Source organism: Chroicocephalus ridibundus, chromosome 25 (genome assembly GCF_963924245.1).
Source record: "Chroicocephalus ridibundus chromosome 25, bChrRid1.1, whole genome shotgun sequence".
Taxonomy (NCBI): Eukaryota; Metazoa; Chordata; class Aves; order Charadriiformes; family Laridae; genus Chroicocephalus; species Chroicocephalus ridibundus.
Genome location: NC_086308.1, coordinates 34,860 through 54,685, shown reverse-complemented (window position 1 = coordinate 54,685; position 19,826 = coordinate 34,860). Strand labels below are relative to the sequence as shown.

The 19,826-nt window shown below is 55.2% G+C and overlaps 1 gene segment (V, D, J or C); it reads left to right on the top strand.

The window, feature by feature from the left end:
• LOC134526983 (Ig gamma chain C region-like) overlaps positions 1–19,826 on the top strand; it is a 58,243-nt gene that overhangs the window by 18,138 nt on the left and 20,279 nt on the right.

The window sequence follows — 19,826 nt, the reverse complement described above, 5'->3', positions numbered from 1 at the left end:
GGTGCGTGCGGCAAAAAAAACCCCCCAGCGTTTTCACCCGTTTTCTACCCCATCCTCGGCCAAAATCCTGCTGCGAGAAACGCGTCCGTGAGGATTTTGGGGGGCGAGCGGCAAAAAGTCCCGTTTTCCCCCGTTTTTCCCCCCATTTTCTACCCAACCCTCATCCAAAAACCTGCTGCGGGGGATTTTTTTTGGTGCGCTCGTCAAAAAAACCCCATTTTCACCCATTTTTCTACCCAGTCCTTGTGATAAATCTTGCCGCAAAGCAAAGGGCTGCAGGATTTTTTTGGTGGATGCGGCAAAATCCCGTTTTCACCCATTTTCTACTCGATTCTTGGCCAAAACCACGCTTCAAGCGATGTGGTAATGAGGATTTTTGGTCCAAGCTGCGAAAAGCCCCTTTTTCACCCATTTTCTACCCAGCTTTTGTGCTAAAATCCTGCTGCAAAGTAAAGGGGTGCAGGATTTTTTTGTTGCGCGCAGGAAAAAACCCATTTTCGCCCATTTTCTACCCAACTCTTGGCCAAAAACCTGCTGCGAGAAACGTGTCCATGAGGATTTTTGGGTGCAAGCAGCAAAAAAAAACCAACCCATTTTCACCCATTTTCTACCCAATCCTTGGCCAAAATCTTGCTGCAAGCAAAGCGGTGCAGCATTTTTTGGAGAAAGTGGCAAAAACCCACCATTTTCACCCATTTTCTACCCAATTTTTGGCCAAAAACCCACTGCAAGCAATGTGTCCATGATGATTTTTGGGTGCAAGAGGTAAAAAACCTCCATTTTCACCCATTTTCTCCCCAATTCTGCTCCAAACCCCCCCTCCGAGCAAAGTGGCCATGAGGGTTTTTGGACGCAAGCAGCAAAAAACCCAATTTTTGCCCATTTTCCACCCATATCTTGACCAAAACCCTGCCGTGATCCAGGGGGCCATGATGATTTTGGGGTGCAAGCAGCAAAAACCCCCATTTTCCCCCATTTTCCACCCAATCCTTGGCCAAAAACCCGCTGCGAGAAATGTGTCCATGATGATTTGGGGGTGCAAGCAGCAAAACCCCTCAATTTTCACCCATTTTCACCCATTTTCTACCCAATTCTTGCCAAAACCCTGCTGCAAGCAACGTGCCCATGAGGATTTTGGGGTGCAAGCAGCAAAAAAAAGCCCATTTTCACCCGTTTTTCCCCCTTTTTCTACCCAATTCTTGGCCAAAATCCTCCTGCGAGCAACACGCCCGTGATTTTTGGGTGTGTGCGGCAAAAAACCTCCATTTTCACCCATTTTCCACCCAATCCTTGGCCAAAACCCTTCTGTGGCCCAAGGGGCCACGAGGATTTTTGGGTGCAAGCAGCAAAAAAACCCCCATTTTCGCCCATTTTCATCCCTTTTCCACCGAATTTTTGGCCAAAACCCTGCCGTGCGCAACGTGCCCGTGAGGAATTTTGGGTGCGCGCGGGCAAAAAAACCCTCCGTTTTCACCCGTTTTCACCCATTTCCCACCCGATTCTTGGCCAACACCCTTCCGTGGCCCAACGGACCGTGAGGATTTTTGGGTGCGAGCAGCAAAAAAAACCCCAATTTTTGCCCATTTTCCACCCAATCCTTGGCCAAAACCCTGCCGCGAGCAACGCCCCCGCCGGGAATTTTGGCTGCGCGCGGGCAAAAAAAAAAAAAAAACCCCATTTTTCACCCAATTCTTGCCCCCAAAGCCCGAATTTCGCCCCTGGGTGAAACCTCCTCGGACCTCCGCGTCGGGTGAGCGGGGGCCGGGATTTGTTTTTTTCGGGGGGTGTTTTTTTTGGGGTGAAAAAGCCCTTTTTTGGGGGCGGGGGGAGGAATTTTTGTGGAGGGACGACGGAGACGGCCCCCAGGTTGTCCCACCCCCCCGACCCCGGCGCCGTTGGGTGGGTTCCTCTCCCTCCCCCATCCCCACCTCGACCTTCCCGGGCGAAGCCGCCTCCGCCCCGTCTCCCCCAACCCTTCGTTTGCGCTAATTAATCCTAACGAGGTGGAAGAGGAGGAGGAGGGGGGGGAGGTTAGTTCCACCCCCCCCCCGAGAGGCCCCGCCCGGCGTCTCCGCCTCGCCTCGCGGGGAATTCTTTTTTCGGGGGGGGGGGGAGGGGGGGACGGCTGGTTGGGGTTGGGTTATTTTGGGTCGTTTTTTTGGTTTTGTTGTTTTTTTTTTCTTTTTTTTTTTATTCGGATGCGGAATTACAGCCCCCTCCCCGCGGTGGCCCCCGCCCCCCCCTCCCCACCCCCCCCCCCCCCCCCCCCCCCTCCCTCCCCCGTCCCGGCTCAGTAGCAGGTGACGTCGGAGTCGGCCAGGACCACCGAGACGTTGACGGCGGTGGGTTTACCGATGCTCTTGTCCAGGTTCTTCTGCACGAACTTCATGGAGATGCCGTCGTGGGCCACCACGCAGGCGAAGGAGTCGCCCCGTTGCCAGGCGGCCGCCGGCACCTTCAACTTGCTGTAGATGGCGTAGGTGTCCCCTTCTTGCTCCGGGCCAAAATTGGAGAAGCTCTCGTGGGGGACGGGACGGTCTTCTTGGGTCCAGGTGACCAAGATGTCGCTTGGACGGAAGCCCGAGGCCAAGCAGGTCAAGGTGGCCGTCTCTTGGCGGGCCAATTCCTCGGCGGGCGGAGGGAAGACGTAAACGTAAGGGGCCTTCACGGAGACCTCTGCGGGGTGGGGCGTAAGAGAAGGTCAAGGGACGGGACCCAGTAGACCGACCTCTTCCCGGAGACCGGCCCAGTTGCCTCTCCCAGTAAGCTAGACCTTTCCAGTAGACTCATCTCTTCCAGTAGCCCCTCCCGGTTGACCTCGCCAGCGGACGCGACCCTTCCAGTAGACTCCTCTCCTCCCGTTGACCGGCCCAGTTGACTCTCCCAGTAGCCCCAAGCTCTCCAACTAGACCCTTCCAGTAGATTAGCCTCTTCCGGTAGACCCTCCCAGTTGACGTTGACCTCTCCAGTGGAGAAGACCCTTCCAGCGGACGAGTTCCTTCCGGTAGACCAGACCCTTCCAGCAGACTGGCCCAGTTGACTCTCCCAGTGGCCCCAAGCTCTCCAACTAGCCTCTTCCAGTAGCCTCTCCCAGTAGACTAGCCTCTTCCAGTAGCCTCTCCCAGTTGGCTAACCTCTTCCAGTAGCCTCTCCCAGTAGACTAGCCTCTTCCAGTAGCCTTGCCCAGTTGGCTACCCTCTTCCAGTAGCCTCTCCCAGTTGGCTAACCTCTTCCAGTAGCCTCTCCCAGTAGACTAGCCTCTTCCAGTAGCCTTGCCCAGTTGGCTACCCTCTTCCAGTAGCCTCTCCCAGTTGGCTACCCTCTTCCAGTAGCCTTGCCCAGTAGACTAGCCTCTTCCAGTAGCCTTGCCCAGTTGGCTACCCTCTTCCAGTAGCCTCTCCCAGTTGGCTACCCTCTTCCAGTAGCCTCTCCCAGTTGGCTAACCTCTTCCAGTAGCCTCTCCCAGTAGGCTACCCTCTTCCAGTAGCCTCGCCCAGTTGGCTACCCTCTTCCAGTAGCCTCGCCCAGTTGGCTACCCTCTTCCAGTAGCCTCTCCCAGTTGGCTACCCTCTTCCAGTAGCCTCGCCCAGTTGGCTACCCTCTTCCAGTAGCCTCTCCCAGTAGGCTAACCTCTTCCAGTAGCCTCTCCCAGTAGGCTAGCCGCTCCCAGTAGCCTCTCCCAGTAGGCTAGCCGCTCCCAGTAGCCTCTCCCAGTAGGCTAGCCGCTCCCAGTAGCCTCTCCCAGTTGGCTAACCTCTTCCAGTAGCCTCTCCCAGTCGACTAGCCTCTTCCAGTAGCCTCTCCCAGTTGACTAGCCTCTTCCAGTAGCCTCTCCCAGTCGACTACCCTCTTCCAGTAGCCTCTCCCAGTCGACTACCCTCTTCCAGTAGCCTCTCCCAGTTGACTAGCCTCTTCCAGTAGCCTCGCCCAGTCGACTAGCCTCTTCCAGTAGCCTCTCCCAGTAGACTCCGCTTTTCCAACCAGCGGCTTCCACTTGCCCCAGACCCGCTCTTCCCTCGCCGAACCCCTCCCTTCTCCCCGAGCGTCTCAGTGGCCACCACGACGGCTAGCGCCCAGTCCCCTCCCGCGCCCCCGGAGGGAGACGCGGGGCGGGGCGGGGCGGGGCGGGAGGCGCCTACCTATGTTCTTCTTAATGGTCTTGGTGAGGGGTTCCTCCAGTTCGGGGGTTTTGAGGGTGCAGGTGAACTTCTCGCCGGAGTTCCACTCGTCGGCGCAGATCTTCAAGGTGCTGGTGAGGCGGTAAAACCCGTTGTCCAATTTTTCCGGCGTTCCCGGAACGGCATCCAAGGCCGTGCCTTGATCCCGGCTCCAGTTGAATTTGGCTTCTTTGGGTTCCTTCAGGTTGGTGGCCACGCAGGTGACGCTGCCGTTCTGGCTGAGGTAGAGGTCCTCCAAGGACGGGGGGAGGAGGGTGACGGCCACCCCGGGTTTGCAATCTACGGGGCGGGGCGGGGCGGACGCCAAATTAGGGGCAGCGAAAGCTTTTGGTGCCCCCCCCCCCCCCCCACCTCCCGAAAACGCTCGTCGGGAGAAGCTTCCACCCCTTCTCCCCTCCCCCCCCCCCCGCCAAAACATAACGAGTTTTCCAGCAAATTTGGGCGGATTTCCAAGAAAATTTCTGCCCCGCCCATTTTTTTGTTTTGGTTGGGTTTTTTGGGGCGGGGCCGGGGGGGGTGGTTTTTCAGCTGAATTGAGCCGGGTTTTTTGGGTTTTTTCCCCCCCCCACCACGATTTTGGTCCAGAAAAAATGGATCCATCCATCCCAACCATCTGGTGGGTCCACCAGCCCCCCTCCATCTCCATATGCTTCCACCACCGTCCATCCATCCATCTGGCGGGTCTACCAACCCCTCCATCTCCATATACTTCTACTACTGTCCATCCATCCATCCATCCATCCATCCATCCACCCACCCACCCATCCATCTCAACCATCTGGTGGGTCCACCAGCCCCCCTCCATCTCCATATGCTTCCACCACCATCCATCCATCCATCTGGTGCGTCCACCAACCCCTCCATCTCCACATGCTTCCACCACCGTCCATCCATCTCAGCCATCTGGTGGGTCCACCAACCCCTCCATCTCCATATACTTCTACCACTGTCCATCCATCCATCCATCTCAACCATCTGGTGGGTCCACCAGCCCCCCTCCATCTCCATATGCTTCCACCACCATCCATCCATCCATCTGGCGGGTCCACCAGCCCCTCCATCTCCATGTACTTCTACCACTGTCCATCCATCCATCCACCCACCCATCCATCCATCTCAACCATCTGGCGGGTCCACCAGCCCCTCCATCTCCATATGCTTCCACCACCATCCATCCATCTCAACCATCTGGTGGGTCCACCAACCCCTCCATCTCCATATGCTTCCACCACCGTCCATCTTTCTGGCAAGTCCACCAACCCCTCCATCTCCCTATACTTCCACCAACCCTTCCTCCCACCCCTCCACCACTACGTTCCCCGACCAATCTCCTCCCAGTCCACCCCGCCGTCCAACCAACCACCCGTCTGCCTCTCCGTGGCCCGCCCCGCCCACCACCCATCCGGGACCTCCAGGAAAACCGCCCCTTCCTCCACCTCACCTGCGCAGAAGGTGCTGATGTTGAAGACGGCCGGCTTCTCCAGCGACGAGTGGGTCACCTTGCAGGAGAACTCAGCCCCATGGTCCCAGCTCTGCCGGCTGACGTTGACCTGGCTCGTGAAGGTGGCCTTGTCACCGGAGCACTTGTTGCAGGAGTAGTCCTGCTGGCGGAGGTCCGTCACCTCGTGGTTGACCATCCATTGCACCTGGGCTTCTTCAGCTCCCACACCCTCGATGAGGCACAGCAGCAGGACCTTTTCATCCTGGTGGTACTTGTTGGGGTCACCCAGGAGCTTCACCGCCACGGGTACAGGGCATACGTCTGCAGAACGTCAGGGAGAAGAAGTGACCGAGATGTTCTTCAAGGAGCAGAAGGCCAACCAAGGAGCAAGGTCAACCCAGCGAGGTGGCCTCCAAGACATCATGCAAGGCTGGGGGCAAGGTCAACCCATTGAGGTGGCCACCAAGATGTCATGGAGCTGGAGGCAAGGTCAACCCAGCGAGGTGGCCACCAAGACATCATGCAAGGCTGGGGGCAAGGTCAACCCATTGAGGTGGCCTCCAAGACGTCATGCAAGGCTGGAGGCAAAGTCAACCCATTGAGGTGGCCTCCAAGACGTCATGCAAGGCTGGAGGCAAGGTCAACCCATCGAGGTGGCCACCAAGACATCATGCAAGGCTGGAGGCAAGGTCAACCCATTGAAGTGGCCTCCAAGACATCATGCAAGGCTGGAGGCAAGGTCAACCCATCGAGGTGGCCACCAAGACATCATACAAGGCTGGAGGCAAGGCCGACCCAGCGAGGTGGCCACCAAGAGACGGTGCAAGGCCGGGAGCCGCTTACCCTCGATGGTCTTGGTGCTGGTCCCGGTGGGGCTGTGGTTGACCTTGCACTGGAAGTTGTTGCCCTGCAGTTGGGCGACGGGGAAGGTGAACTGGGAGCTGAGGGTGTAGTAGCTGTTGCTGTAGACGACGGGGAAGGTCTCCTGGTTGCCGGAGGCTCCCGAGCTCCAGGTGACGGTGGCCGGTTCGGGGAAGAAGTCGCTGACCAAGCAGCCCACGCTGACCTCGGGGTCCTCGCAGGTGCAGGGGACCAAGGGGTAGACCGCGGGAGCCCTGGCCTTGACTACGGAGGAGAAGAACCGCCATGTTTTTAGGGGGGGGGCTTCCCGGGGGTTGGGTTGTTTTTTGTGTTGTTTTTTTTCCCGGGCTCGGTTGCCGCCGCGGCCACCGGGTTTTTTTTCGGTTTTGACCCGAAAAAGACGATGTGAAACCCCCCCCCCCAAGAAGTCACCTCCAGAAGGGGAAGTTCACCCCCGCGAGAAGTTCCTCCTCGACGGGTTTCTCACCCCAAAAACCCACCTTCCCCCTTCCCCCCCCCCCCCCCCCGGCCTTGATGACATCACGGCGGCGCACGCCCCCCCCCCCCCCCCATGTCACCCACCCATGTCACCCACCCCGTGAAGATGAGCTCGGCTACCAAACCTCACCGTCGGGCTAGCTTCCAAGAGCTCAACGGTGAGCTTGGCCACCAGTTTTCGAGGCTGGGCTACCTTAGAAGAGCTTAAAGCCCAGCTTGGCTACCAAAACTCAACGCTGGGCTAGCTTCCAGGAGCTTAATGGTGAGTGTGGCTACCAGTTCTCAATGCTGGGCTGCCTTAGAAGAGCTTAAACCTGAGCTTGGCTACCAAAACTCAGCGCTGGGCTTTCCTAGACAGGTGTGAAGCCAAGCGTGGCTAGCAAAACTCAACGCTTGGCTGCCTTAGAAGAGCTTTAATCTGAGCTTGGCTACCAAAACTCAATGCTGGGCTTTCCTAGATGAGCTTAAGGCTGGGCATGGCTATCAAAACTCAACGCTGGGCTAGCTTCCAAGAGCTTAATGGTGAGTGTGGCTGCCAGTTGTCAAGGCTGGGCTAGCTTAGAAGAGCTTAAACCCGAGCTTGGCTACCAAAACTCAAGGCTTGGCTGCCTTAGAAGAGCTTTAATCTGAGCTTGGCTACCAAAACTCGGCACTTGGCTGCCTTAGAAGAGCTTAAACCTGAGCTTGGCTACCAGAACTCAGCACTGGGCTTTCCTAGACAGGTGTGAAGCCAAGCGTGGATAGCAAAACTCAGCACTTGGCTGCCTTAGAAGAGCTTAAAGCTGAGCTTGGCTACCAAAACTCAACGCTTGGCTGCCTTAGAAGAGCTTTAATCTGATCTTGGCTACCAAAACTCAACACTGGGCTGCCTTAGAAGAGCTTAAACCCGAGCTTGGCTACCAAAACTCAGCACTTGGCTGCCTTAGAAGAGCTTAAACCCGAGCTTGGCTACCAAAACTCAGCACTTGGCTGCCTTAGAAGAGCTTAAAGCTAAGCTTGGCTACCAACACTCAACGCTGGGCTGCCTTAGAAGAGCTTTAATCTGAGCTTGGCTACCAAAACTCAACGCTGGGCTGCCTTAGAAGAGCTTAAAGCTGAGCTTGGCTACCAGAACTCAACGCTTGGCTGCCTTAGAAGAGCTTAAACCCGAGCTTGGCTACCAGAACTCAGCACTGGGCTTTCCTAGACAGGTGTGAAGCCAAGCGTGGCTAGCAAAACTCAACGCTTGGCTGCCTTAGAAGAGCTTAAACCCGAGCTTGGCTACCAAAACTCAATGCTGGGCTATCTTGAAGAGCTTTAATCTGAGCTTGGCTACCAAAACTCGGCACTTGGCTGCCTTAGAAGAGCTTAAACCCGAGCTTGGCTACCAAAACTCAGCACTTGGCTGCCTTAGAAGAGCTTAAACCCGAACTTGGCTACCAAAACTCAATGCTGGACTGCCTTAGAAGAGCTTAAAGCTAAGCTTGGCTACCAACACTCAACGCTGGGCTGCCTTAGAAGAGCTTTAATCTGAGCTTGGCTACCAAAACTCAACGCTGGGCTGCCTTAGAAGAGCTTAAACCTGAGCTTGGCTACCAAAACTCAACGCTTGGCTGCCTTAGAAGAGCTTAAACCTGAGCTTGGCTACCAGAACTCAGCACTGGGCTTTCCTAGACAGGTGTGAAGCCAAGCGTGGCTAGCAAAACTCAACGCTTGGCTGCCTTAGAAGAGCTTAAAGCTGAGCTTGGCTACCAAAACTCAATGCTGGGCTATCTTGAAGAGCTTTAATCTGAGCTTGGCTACCAAAACTCAATGCTGGGCTGCCTTAGAAGAGCTTAAACCCGAGCTTGGCTACCAAAACTCAACGCTGGGCTTTCCTAGACAGGTGTGAAGCCAAGCGTGGCTAGCAAAACTCAACGCTTGGCTGCCTTAGAAGAGCTTAAACCCGAGCTTGGCTACCAAAACTCAATGCTGGGCTGCCTTAGAAGAGCTTTAATCTGAGCTTGGCTACCAAAACTCGGCACTTGGCTGCCTTAGAAGAGCTTAAACCCGAGCTTGGCTACCAAAACTCAGCGCTGGGCTTTCCTAGACAGGTGTGAAGCCAAGCGTGGCTAGCAAAACTCAACGCTTGGCTGCCTTAGAAGAGCTTAAAGCTGAGCTTGGCTACCAAAACTCAATGCTTGGCTGCCTTAGAAGAGCTTAAACCCGAGCTTGGCTACCAAAACTCAACGCTGGGCTAGCTTCCAAGAGCTTAATGGTGAGTGTGGCTACCAGTTCTCAAGGCTGGGCTAGCTTGGAAGAGCTTAAACCCGAGCTTGGCTACCAAAACTCAAGGCTGGGCTTTCCTAGAAGCCCTTAAGATGAAATCACTTGCCCAACAGGCAGCTGGGCTTTCCGGGACCACCTCAGAGCTGAGTTTGGCTAGCACAGCTCGGAACCGGGCTCTGGGGGCTAGGATTGAATCCAAGTGTGGCTAGCACAGCTCCAAGGTGGGCTAGCACGGCTCTGAGCTGGGCTTTCTGACTAATATCGGAGCCCAGTGTGGCTAGCACAGCTCCAAGCATGGCTAGCACGGCTCTGTCCTGGGGTTTGGGGGCTAATATTGGAGCCCAACGTGGCTAGCATGGCTCCGAGCATGGCTAGCATGGCTCTGAGCTGGGCTTTCTGGCTCATATTGGAGCCGAGAATGGCTAGCACTGCTCTGAGAATGGCTAGCACAGCTCCAAGCTGGGCTAGCACTGCTCTGAGCTGGGCTTTCTGACTAATATCGGAGCCCAGCATGGCTAGCACAGCTCCAAGCATGGCTAGCACGGCTCTGAGCTGACCTTTGGGGGCTACTATTGGAGCCCAGTGTGGCTAGCACAGCTCCGAGCATGGCTAGCACAGCTCTGAGCTGGGCTTTCTGGCTCATATTGAAGCCCAAAATGGCTAGCACTGCTCTGAGAATGGCTAGCCCAGCTCCGAGCTGGGCTAGCACGGCTCTGAGCTGGGCTTTCTGACTAATATCGGAGCCCAGTGTGGCTAACAAGGCTCCGAGCATGGCTAGCACGGCTCTGAGCTGGGCTTTCTGGCTCAGATTGGAGCCCAGAATGGCTAGCCCAGCTCTGAGAATGGCTAGCACAGCTCCAGCATGGCTAGCACAGCTCTGAGCTGGGCTTTCTGACTAATATTGGAGCCCAGTGTGGCTAGCACAGCTCCGAGCATGGCTAGCACGGCTCTGAGCTGGGCTTTGGTGGCTAATATCAGTTCTGAGCATGGCTAGCATGGCTCCAAGCTGGGCTTTGGTGGCTACTAGTGGAGCCCAGTGTGGCTAGCACAGCTCCGAGCATGGCTAGCATGGCTCCGAGCTGGGCTTTGGTGGCTAGTATCAGTGCTGGGCATGGCTAGCAAGGCTCCGAGCTGGGATTTGGTGGCTACTATTGGAGGCCAGCGTGGCTAGCACAGCTCTGAGCTGCTCTTTCTGGCCAAAATTCGAGGCCACTGTGGCTAGCATGGCTCCGAGCATGGCTAGCACAGCTCTGAGCTGACCTTTGGGGGCTACTATTGGAGCCCAGTGTGGCTAGCACAGCTCCAAGCATGGCTAGCACAGCTCTGCGCTGGGCTTTCTGGCTCATATTGGAGGCCAGCGTGGCTAGCACAGCCCTGAGCTGGGCTTTCTGGCCAAAATTGGAGCCCAAAATGGCTAGCACAGCTCTGAGAATGGCTAGCACAGCTCCGAGCTGGGCTAGCACTGCTCTGAGCTGGGCTTTCTGACTAATATCGGAGCCCAGCGTGGCTAGCAGAGCTCCGAGCATGGCTAGCACGGCTCTGAGCTGACCTTTGGGGGCTACTATTGGAGCCCAGTGTGGCTAGCACAGCTCCGAGCATGGCTAGCACGGCTCTGAGCTGGGCTTTCTAGCTCAGATTGGAGCCCAGAGTGGCTAGCAGAGCTCCGAGCATGGCTAGCATTGCTCTGAGCTGGGCTTTGGGGGCCAGTAGTGGAGCCCAGAATGGCTAGCCCACCTCCGAGCGTGGCTAGCATTGCTCTGAGCTGGGCTTTCTGACTAATATCGGAGCCCAGCGTGGCTAGCATGTCTCCGAGCATGGCTAGCACGGCTCCGAGCTGGGCTTTCTGGGTCATATTGTAGCCCCGAGTGGCTAGCACAGCTCTGAGAATGGCTAGCATGGCTCTGAGCTGGGCTTTGGTGGCTAGTACCAGTGCTGGGCATGGCTAGCACGGGTCTGACCTAGGCTTTGGTGGCTACTATTGTAGCCCAGCGTGGCTAGCACAGCCCTGAGATGGGCTTTCTGGCTCATATTGGAGCCCACCGTGGCTAGCATGGCTCCGAGCTGGGCTTTGGGGGCTAGTGCTGGAGCCCAGCATGGCTAGCACAGCTCTGAGCATGACTAGCGTGACTCTGAGCTGGATTTTGGGGGCTAGTATCTGTGCTGGGCATGGCTAGCACGGCTCTGAGCTGGGCTTTGGTGGCTACTATTGTAGCCCAGTGTGGCTAGCACAGCTCCGAGCATGGCTAGCACTGCTCTGAGCTGGGCTTTCTGGCCAAAATTGGAGGCCAGTGTGGCTAGCACAGCTCTGGGCATGGCTAGCACAGCTCCGAGCTGGGCTTTGGTGGCTACTATTGGAGGCCAGCGTGGCTAGCACAGCTCTGGGCATGGCTAGCACGGCTCCGATGTGGGCTTTGGTGGCTACTATTGGAGGCCAGTGTGGCTAGCCCAGCTCTGGGCATGGCTAGCACGGCTCCGATGTGGGCTTTGGTGGCTACTATTGGAGGCCAGCGTGGCTAGCACAGCTCTGGGCATGGCTAGCACGGCTCCGATGTGGGCTTTGGTGGCTACTATTGGAGGCCAGCGTGGCTAGCACAGCTCTGGGCATGGCTAGCACGGCTCCGAGCTGGGCTTTGGTGGCTAGCGCTGGAGCCCGGCGTGGCTAGCAGAGCTCCGAGCGTGGCTAGCAGGGCTCCCAGCTGGGCTTTCTGGCCCCCGTGGGAGCCCAGCGTGGCTTTCCTGATCCCGAGCCCCCCAGTCCCAATCCCAAGGGGGGGGGGGTTTGCTCCCCAAATCCCCGGAATCCCCCCGATCCCAGTCGGGATCATCCCAGTTTGGATCCCCCGATCCCAGTTTGGATCCTCCCCATCCCAGTCGGGATCCCCCCAGTCCTGTTCGATCCCAGTTGGGATCCCCGTGATCCCAGTTTGGATTGCCACGATCCCAGTTGGGATCCCTGAATCCCCCCGATCCCAGTTGGGTTCCCAGTTGGGATCCCACCCATCCCAGTTTGGATCCCCCCCGATCCCGATCCCAGTTGGGGTCCCAGTTCGGATCCCCCCAATCCCAGTTGGGATCATCCCAATCCCGATCCCAGTTGGGGTCCCAGTTTCGTTCCCCTGATCCCAGTTTAGATCCTCCCTGATCCCAATTGGGATCATCCCAGTCTCCCTGATCCCGGTTGGGATCCCAGTTTGGATCCTCGGGATCCCAGTTTGGATCCTCCCCATCCCAGTTTGGATCCCCCCGATCCCAGTTGGGATCCCCTGATCCCAGTTTGGATCCTCCCCAATCCCAGTTGGGATCATCCCAGTCCCCATCCCAGTTGGGATCCCGGTTTGGATCCCACCGATCCCAGTTGGGATCCCGGTTTGGATCCCCACGATCCCAGTTTGGATCCACCGATCCCAGTTGGGATCCTGCCAGTCCCAATCCTGGTTGGGATCCCAGTTTGGATCGTCCCCATCCCAGTTTGGATCCCCCCGATCCCAGTTGGGATCCCCCCCGCTCCCGATCCCAGTCCCCCCGATCCCAGTTGGGATCCCAGTTTCATTCCCCCCAGTCCCGGTTGGGATCCCAGTTTGGATCCTCCCCGATCCCAGTTGGGATCATCCCAGTCCCCATCCCAGTTGGGATCCCAGTTTGGATCCTCCCCATCCCAGTTTGGATCCCCTGATCCCAGTTTGGATTGCCACGATCCCAGTTGGGATCCCTGAATCCCCCCGATCCCAGTTGGGATCCCAGTTGGGATCCCCCCGATCCCAGTTGGGATCATCCCAGTCTCCCTGATCCCGGTTGGGATCCCAGTTTGGATCCCCCGATCCCAGTTTGGATCTCCCCGATCCCAGTTTGGATCCCCCCGATCCCAGTTGGGATTCATCCCAGTCCCCATCCCAGTTGGGATCCCGGTTTGGATCCCCCCGATCCCAGTTGGGATCCACTGATCCCAGTTGGGATCCCCCCAATCCCAATCCTGCTTGGGATCCCAGTTTGGATCGTCCCCATCCCAGTTTGGATCCCCCCGATCCCAGTTGGGATCCCCCCCGCTCCCGATCCCAGTCCCCCCGATCCCAGTTGGGATCCCAGTTTCGTTCCCCCGGATCCCAGTTGGGATCCCAGTTTGGATCTCCCTGATCCCATTTTGGATCCCCCCAATCCCAGTTGGGATCCCAGTTTGGATCCCCTGATCCCAGTTTGGATCCTCCCCATCCCAGTTTGGATCCCCCCGATCCCAGTTGGGATCCCCCCCGATCCCGATCCCAGTCCCCCCAATCCCGGTTGGGATCCCAGTTTGGATCTCCCCGATCCCAGTTGGGATCATCCCAGTCCCCATCCCAGTTGGGATCCCAGTTTGGATCCTCCCCATCCCAGTTTGGATCCCCATGATCCCAGTTGGGATCCCTGAATCGCCCCGATCCCAGTTGGGATCATCCCAGTCCCCCCGATCCCAGTTGGGATCCCAGTTTGGATCCCCTGATCCCAGTTGGGATCATCCCAGTCCCCCCGATCCCAGTTGGGATCCCAGTTTGGATCCTCCCCATCCCAGTTTGGATCCCCTGATCCCAGTTGGGATCCCTGAATCCCCCTGATCCCAGTTGGGATCATCCCAGTCCCCCCGATCCCAGTTGGGATCCCAGTTTGGATCCCCCCGATCCCAGTTTGGATCCTCCCCATCCCAGTTTGGATCCCCCCGATCCCAGTTGGGATCCCAGTTTGGATCCTCCCCATCCCAGTTTGGATCCCCTGATCCCAGTTGGGATCCCTGAATCCCCCTGATCCCAGTTGGGATCATCCCAGTTTGGATCCCCTGATCCCAGTTTGGATCCCCCCGATCCCAGTTGGGACCCCGCCCCCCCCCGGGGGCAAAGCCGAGGGATCCCAAGGGCCGGGATCCGCCCTCGATGGCCGACGGGCAACGAGGGCCGGGAAAAGGGCAAGCGGGTGGCCGAGGGGACGGAGGAGGTGGCCGAGGTGGTCCGAGGAGGTGGCCGAGGGGACGGAGGAGGTGGCCGAGGGGACGGAGGTGGTGGCCAAGGGGACGGAGGTGGTGGCCAAGGGGACAGAGGAGGTGGCCGAGGTGGTCCGAGGAGGTGGCCGAGGGGACGGAGGTGGTGGCCAAGGGGACCGAGGTGGTGGCCGAGGTGGTCCGAGGAGGTGGCCGAGGGGATGGAGGTGGTGGCCAAGGGGACAGGGGAGGTGGCCAAGGGGACCGAGGAGGTGGCCAAGGGGACGGAGGTGGTGGCCGAGGTGGTCCAAGGAGGTGGCCAAGGGGACGGAGGTGGTGGCCGAGGTGGTCCAAGGAGGTGGCCGAGGGGACGGAGGAGGTGGCCGAGGGGACGGAGGTGGTGGCCACACCGGTGGCCTGGCACATTAGAGCCACAAAAGTGTAAAGCCCTGGCGGGCTATTGATCCTATTGGCTATTGGCCCTATTGGCTATTGGTTATTGATCCTATTGGCTATTGATCCTATTGGGCCTATTGGTTATTGATTATTGATCCTATTGGCTATTGATCCTATTGGGCCGTAGACCCTATTGGTTATTGATTATTGATCCCATTGGATTCTGACCCTACCGATTATCAGCCCTATCGGTTATTGACCCTATCGGTTATTGATCCTATTGATTATCAGCCCTATCGGTTATTGACCCTATCGGTTATTGATCCTATCGGTTATTGACCCTATTGATTATCAGCCCTATCGGTTATTGATCCTATCGGTTATTGATCCTATCGGTTATTGATCCTATCGATTATCAGCCCTATCGGTTATTGACCCTATCGGTTATTGACCCTATCGGTTATTGACCCTATCGGTTATTGACCCTATTGGTTATCAGCCCTATCGATTATCAGCCCTATCGGTTATTGATCCTATCGGTTATTGATCCTATTGGTTATCAGCCCTATCGATTATCAGCCCTATCGGTTATTGATCCTATCGATTATCAGCCCTATCGGTTATTGACCCTATCGGTTATTGATCCTATCGGTTATTGATCCTATCGATTATCAGCCCTATCGGTTATTGACCCTATCGGTTATCGATCCTATCGGTTATCAGCCCTATCGGTTATCAGTCCTGCTAATTATTGATCCTATTGATTATTGACCCTATCAATTGCCGACGCTATCGGTTATTGATCTGATGAGTTATTGACCCTATTGGTTTTCTGTCCCGTTAATTATTGATCCTATCGATTACCGACCCTATCGGTTATCGGCCCTGTTAATTATTGATCCTATTGCCTATTGATCCGTTATCGGACCTGTTAATTATTGATCTTATTGATTATCGACCCTATCGGTTATCGGCCCTGTTAATTATTGATCCTGTTGCCTATTGATCCGTTATCGGACCTGTTAATTATTGGTCCTATTGATTATTGACCCTATGGGTTGCCGGAGCTGTCAATTATCGATCCTATTGATTATTGATCCTATTGATTATCGACCCTATTGGTTATCGGCCCCGTTAATTATCGATCCTATTGATTATTGATCCTATTGATTATCGACCCTATTGGTTATCGATCCTATTGATTATTGATCCTATTGATTATCGATCCTATTGGTTATCGATCCTATTGATTATTGATCCTATTGATTATTGATCCTATTGATTATTGATCCTATTGGTTATCGACCCTATTGGTTATCGACCCTATTGGTTATCGGCCCCGTTAATTATCGATCCTATTGATTATTGATCCTATTGATTATCGACCCTATTGGTTATCGATCCTATTGATTATTGATCCTATTGATTATCGATCCTATTGATTATCGATCCTATTGATTATTGATCCTATTGATTATCGACCCTATTGATTATCGATCCTATTGATTATTGATCCTATTGGTTATCGAGCCTATTGGTTATCGACCCTATTGGTTATCGATCCTATTGGTTATTGATCCTATTGATTATCGACCCTATTGGTTATCGATCCTATTGGTTATTGATCCAATTAATTCCTGCTCCGGTTAATTATCGCGTCTACTCCTTATTGATCCGATCGGTTATTAATCACCCCCTCCCCCCCCCCCCCAAAGGAAGGTTGGGGGGGGAGGAGGGGGGAGGGGCGGCCCCAGCTGCAAAACGGGGCCAGAAACGGCGATTTCGGGGCCTGCCCCGCCCTCCCCCCCCACCGCCGTCACCGTTTTCGGCAGAAATTCACCCAAATCGGGGACAGGGCGGGGGAGGTGACGCCCGGCCGCCTTTTTCCACCCGGGGGTGGCTCCCTCGACGAGGGAGTTTTTTTTGGTGAATTCGTCGTTATTTCGGGGTTTCACGGGTTTGGGGTTTTTGGGTTTTTTTTTTTTTTTTTAGTTTTTCCTTGGGCTCGGGAGGAGGTTGAGCCACCCGAAAAAACAAAAAAAAAAAAACCACCCAAAAATCATCGTTCCGCACCCAAAAATCATCATTCCGGCCCCAGAACTTCACCCGGGCGCCGAAGAGCTTCGTTCCGGAGCCCCCAAAATCTTCATTTTTGGGGGTTTGTTTGTTTTTTTTTCTTTTTTTTCACCCCTAAATCCTCAAAACGCTCATTATGGACACCCCACCCCCCCCAAAAGCGCCATTTTTGACCCCAAAAATCTTCATTATGGATCCCAAAATCTTCGATATGGACCCGGAACTCCAGAATGGACCCCAAAATCGCCATTTTTGACCCCCAAAATCTTCGTTATGAACCCAAAAAAATCTTCGTTACGGACCCAGGGTTTCATCCGGACCCCAAAATCTGCATTTTTGACCCCAAAAATCGTCATTATGGACCCAAAAATCTTCATTAAGGACCCGGAACGCCACAATGGACCCCAAAATCGCCATTTTTGACCCAAAAAATCCTCATTATGGACCCAAAAAATCCTCATTATGGACCCAAAAATCTTCGTTATGGACCCAGAACTTCACCTGGACCCCAAAATCTCCATTTTTGACCCTAAAAAATCCTCATTATGGACCCAAAAATCTTCGTTATGGACCCAGAATTTCATCTGGACCCCAAAAAATCTTCATTTTCGACTCAAAAATGGTCATTATGGACCCAAAAATCTTTGTTATGGACCCAGAATTTCATCTGGACCCCAAAAATCTTCATTTTTGACCCAAAAATCCTCATTATGGACCCAAAAATCTTCATTACGGACTCAGAACTTCATCTGGACCCCAAAAATCTTCATTTTTGACCCAAAAATCCTCATTATGGACCCAAAAATCTTCATTACGGACTCAGAACTTCATCTGGACCCCAAAAATCTTAATTTTCGACTCAAAAATGGTCATTATGGACCCAAAAATCTTCGTTATGGACCCAGAACTTCACCTGGACCCCAAAAATCTTCATTTTTGACCCAAAATCGTCATTATGGACCCAAAAATCTTCGTTATGGACCCAGAATTTCATCTGGACCCCAAAAATCTTCATTTTCGACTCAAAAATGGTCATTATGGACCCAAAAATCTCCGTTATGGACCCAGAATTTCATCTGGACCCCAAAATCTCCATTTTTGACCCCAAAATCGTCATTATGGACCCAAAAATCTCCGTTATGGACCCAGAATTTCATCTGGACCCCAAAAATCTTCATTTTCGACTCAAAAATGGTCATTATGGACCCAAAAATCTTCGTTATGGACCCAGAACTTCATCTGGACCCCAAAATCTCCATTTTTGACCCCAAAATCGTCATTATGGACCCAAAAATCTCCGTTATGGACCCAGAATTTCATCTGGACCCCAAAAATCTTCATTTTTGACCCAAAAATCCTCATTATGGACCCAAAAATCTTCGTTATGGACCCAGAACTTCATCTGGACCCCAAAAATCTTCATTTTTGACCCCAAAATCGTCATTATGGACCCAAAAATCTTCGTTATGGACCCGGAACTCCAGAATGGACCCAAAAATCTCCATTTTTGACCCAAAAATCCTCACTATGGACCCCAAAAATCTCCGTTATGGACCCAGAATTTCATCTGGACCCCAAAATCTTCATTTTTGACCCCAAAAATCCTCATTATGGACCCAAAAATCTCCGTTATGGACCCAGAATTTCATCTGGACCCCAAAAAATCTTCATTTTTGACCCCAAAATCGTCCTTATGGACCCCAAAATCTCTGGTTTTGACCCCAAAAAAATCTCCATTGAGGATCCAGAATTCCAGCACGGACCCAAAAATCTCTGGTTTTGACCCAAAAATCTTCCTGGCGGCCCCAAACGCTGCGTCGTGGATTGAAGGGCTCCGGAATCGACCCCAAACCTGCGGAATTGGCCCCAAAATTCCAGCGCGGCTCCAAAGGCTTCGGGATGGACCCAAAAATCGCCCCTTTGGACCCAAAAATTCCAGGAGGGACCCAAAAAATTCTCCGGTACGGCCCCAAAATCCCGGCGGGGCCCCGAGGCCTCGGCCCCAGCCCCAAAATGGCCAGAATTGAGCCCAAAATCTCCGGCGGGGCTCCAGGAGTGGGGCGGAGGAGCTGTGGGTCGGGGAGAGCTGTGGGGCAGGGAGAGCTGTGGGTCGGGGAGAGCTGTGGGGCAGGGAGAGCTATGGGGCAGGAGAGCTGTGGGGCAGGGAGAGCTGTGGGTCACAGCTGTGGGGCACGGAAAGCTGTGGGGCAGGGAGAGCTATAGGTCACGGTTAGCTGTGGGGCAGGGAGAGCTGTGGGTCGCAGCTGTGGGGCACGGAAAGCTGTGGGGCAGGGAGAGCTATAGGTCACGGTTAGCTGTGGGGCAGGGAGAGCTGTGGGTCACAGCTGTGGGGCAGGGAGAGCTGTGGGTCGGGGAGAGCTGTGGGGCAGGGAGAGCTGTGGGTCACGGTTAGCTGTGGGGCAGGGAGAGCTGTGGGTCGGGGAGAGCTGTGGGTCACAGCTGTGGGGCAGGGAGAGCTGTGGGTCGCAGCTGTGGGTCAGGGATAGCTGTGGGTCACGGTTAGCTGTGGGGCAGGGAGAGCTGTGGGTCGCAGCTGTGGGTCAGGGATAGCTGTGGGTCACGGTTAGCTGTGGGGCAGGGAGAGCTGTGGGTCACAGCTGTGGGGCACGGAAAGCTGTGGGGCAGGGAGAGCTATAGGTCACGGTTAGCTGTGGGGCAGGGAGAGCTGTGGGTCACAGCTGTGGGGCAGGGAGAGCTGTGGGTCGGGGAGAGCTGTGGGTCACAGCTGTGGGGCAGGGAGAGCTGTGGGTTGGGGAGAGCTATGGGGCAGGAGAGCTGTGGGGCAGGGAGAGCTGTGGGTTGGGGAGAGCTGTGGGTCACAGCTGTGGGGCAGGGAGAGCTATAGGTCACGGTTAGCTGTGGGGCAGGGAGAGCTGTGGGTCGCAGCTGTGGGGCACGGAAAGCTGTGGGGCAGGGAGAGCTATAGGTCACAGCTGTGGGGCAGGGAGAGCTGTGGGTTGGGGAGAGCTGTGGGGCAGGGAGAGCTGTGGGTCACAGCTGTGGGGCACGGAAAGCTGTGGGGCAGGGAGAGCCATAGGTCACGGTTAGCTGTGGGGCAGGGAGAGCTGTGGGTCACAGCTGTGGGGCAGGGAGAGCTGTGGGTCGGGGAGAGCTGTGGGTCACAGCTGTGGGGCAGGGAGAGCCATAGGTCACGGTTAGCTGTGGG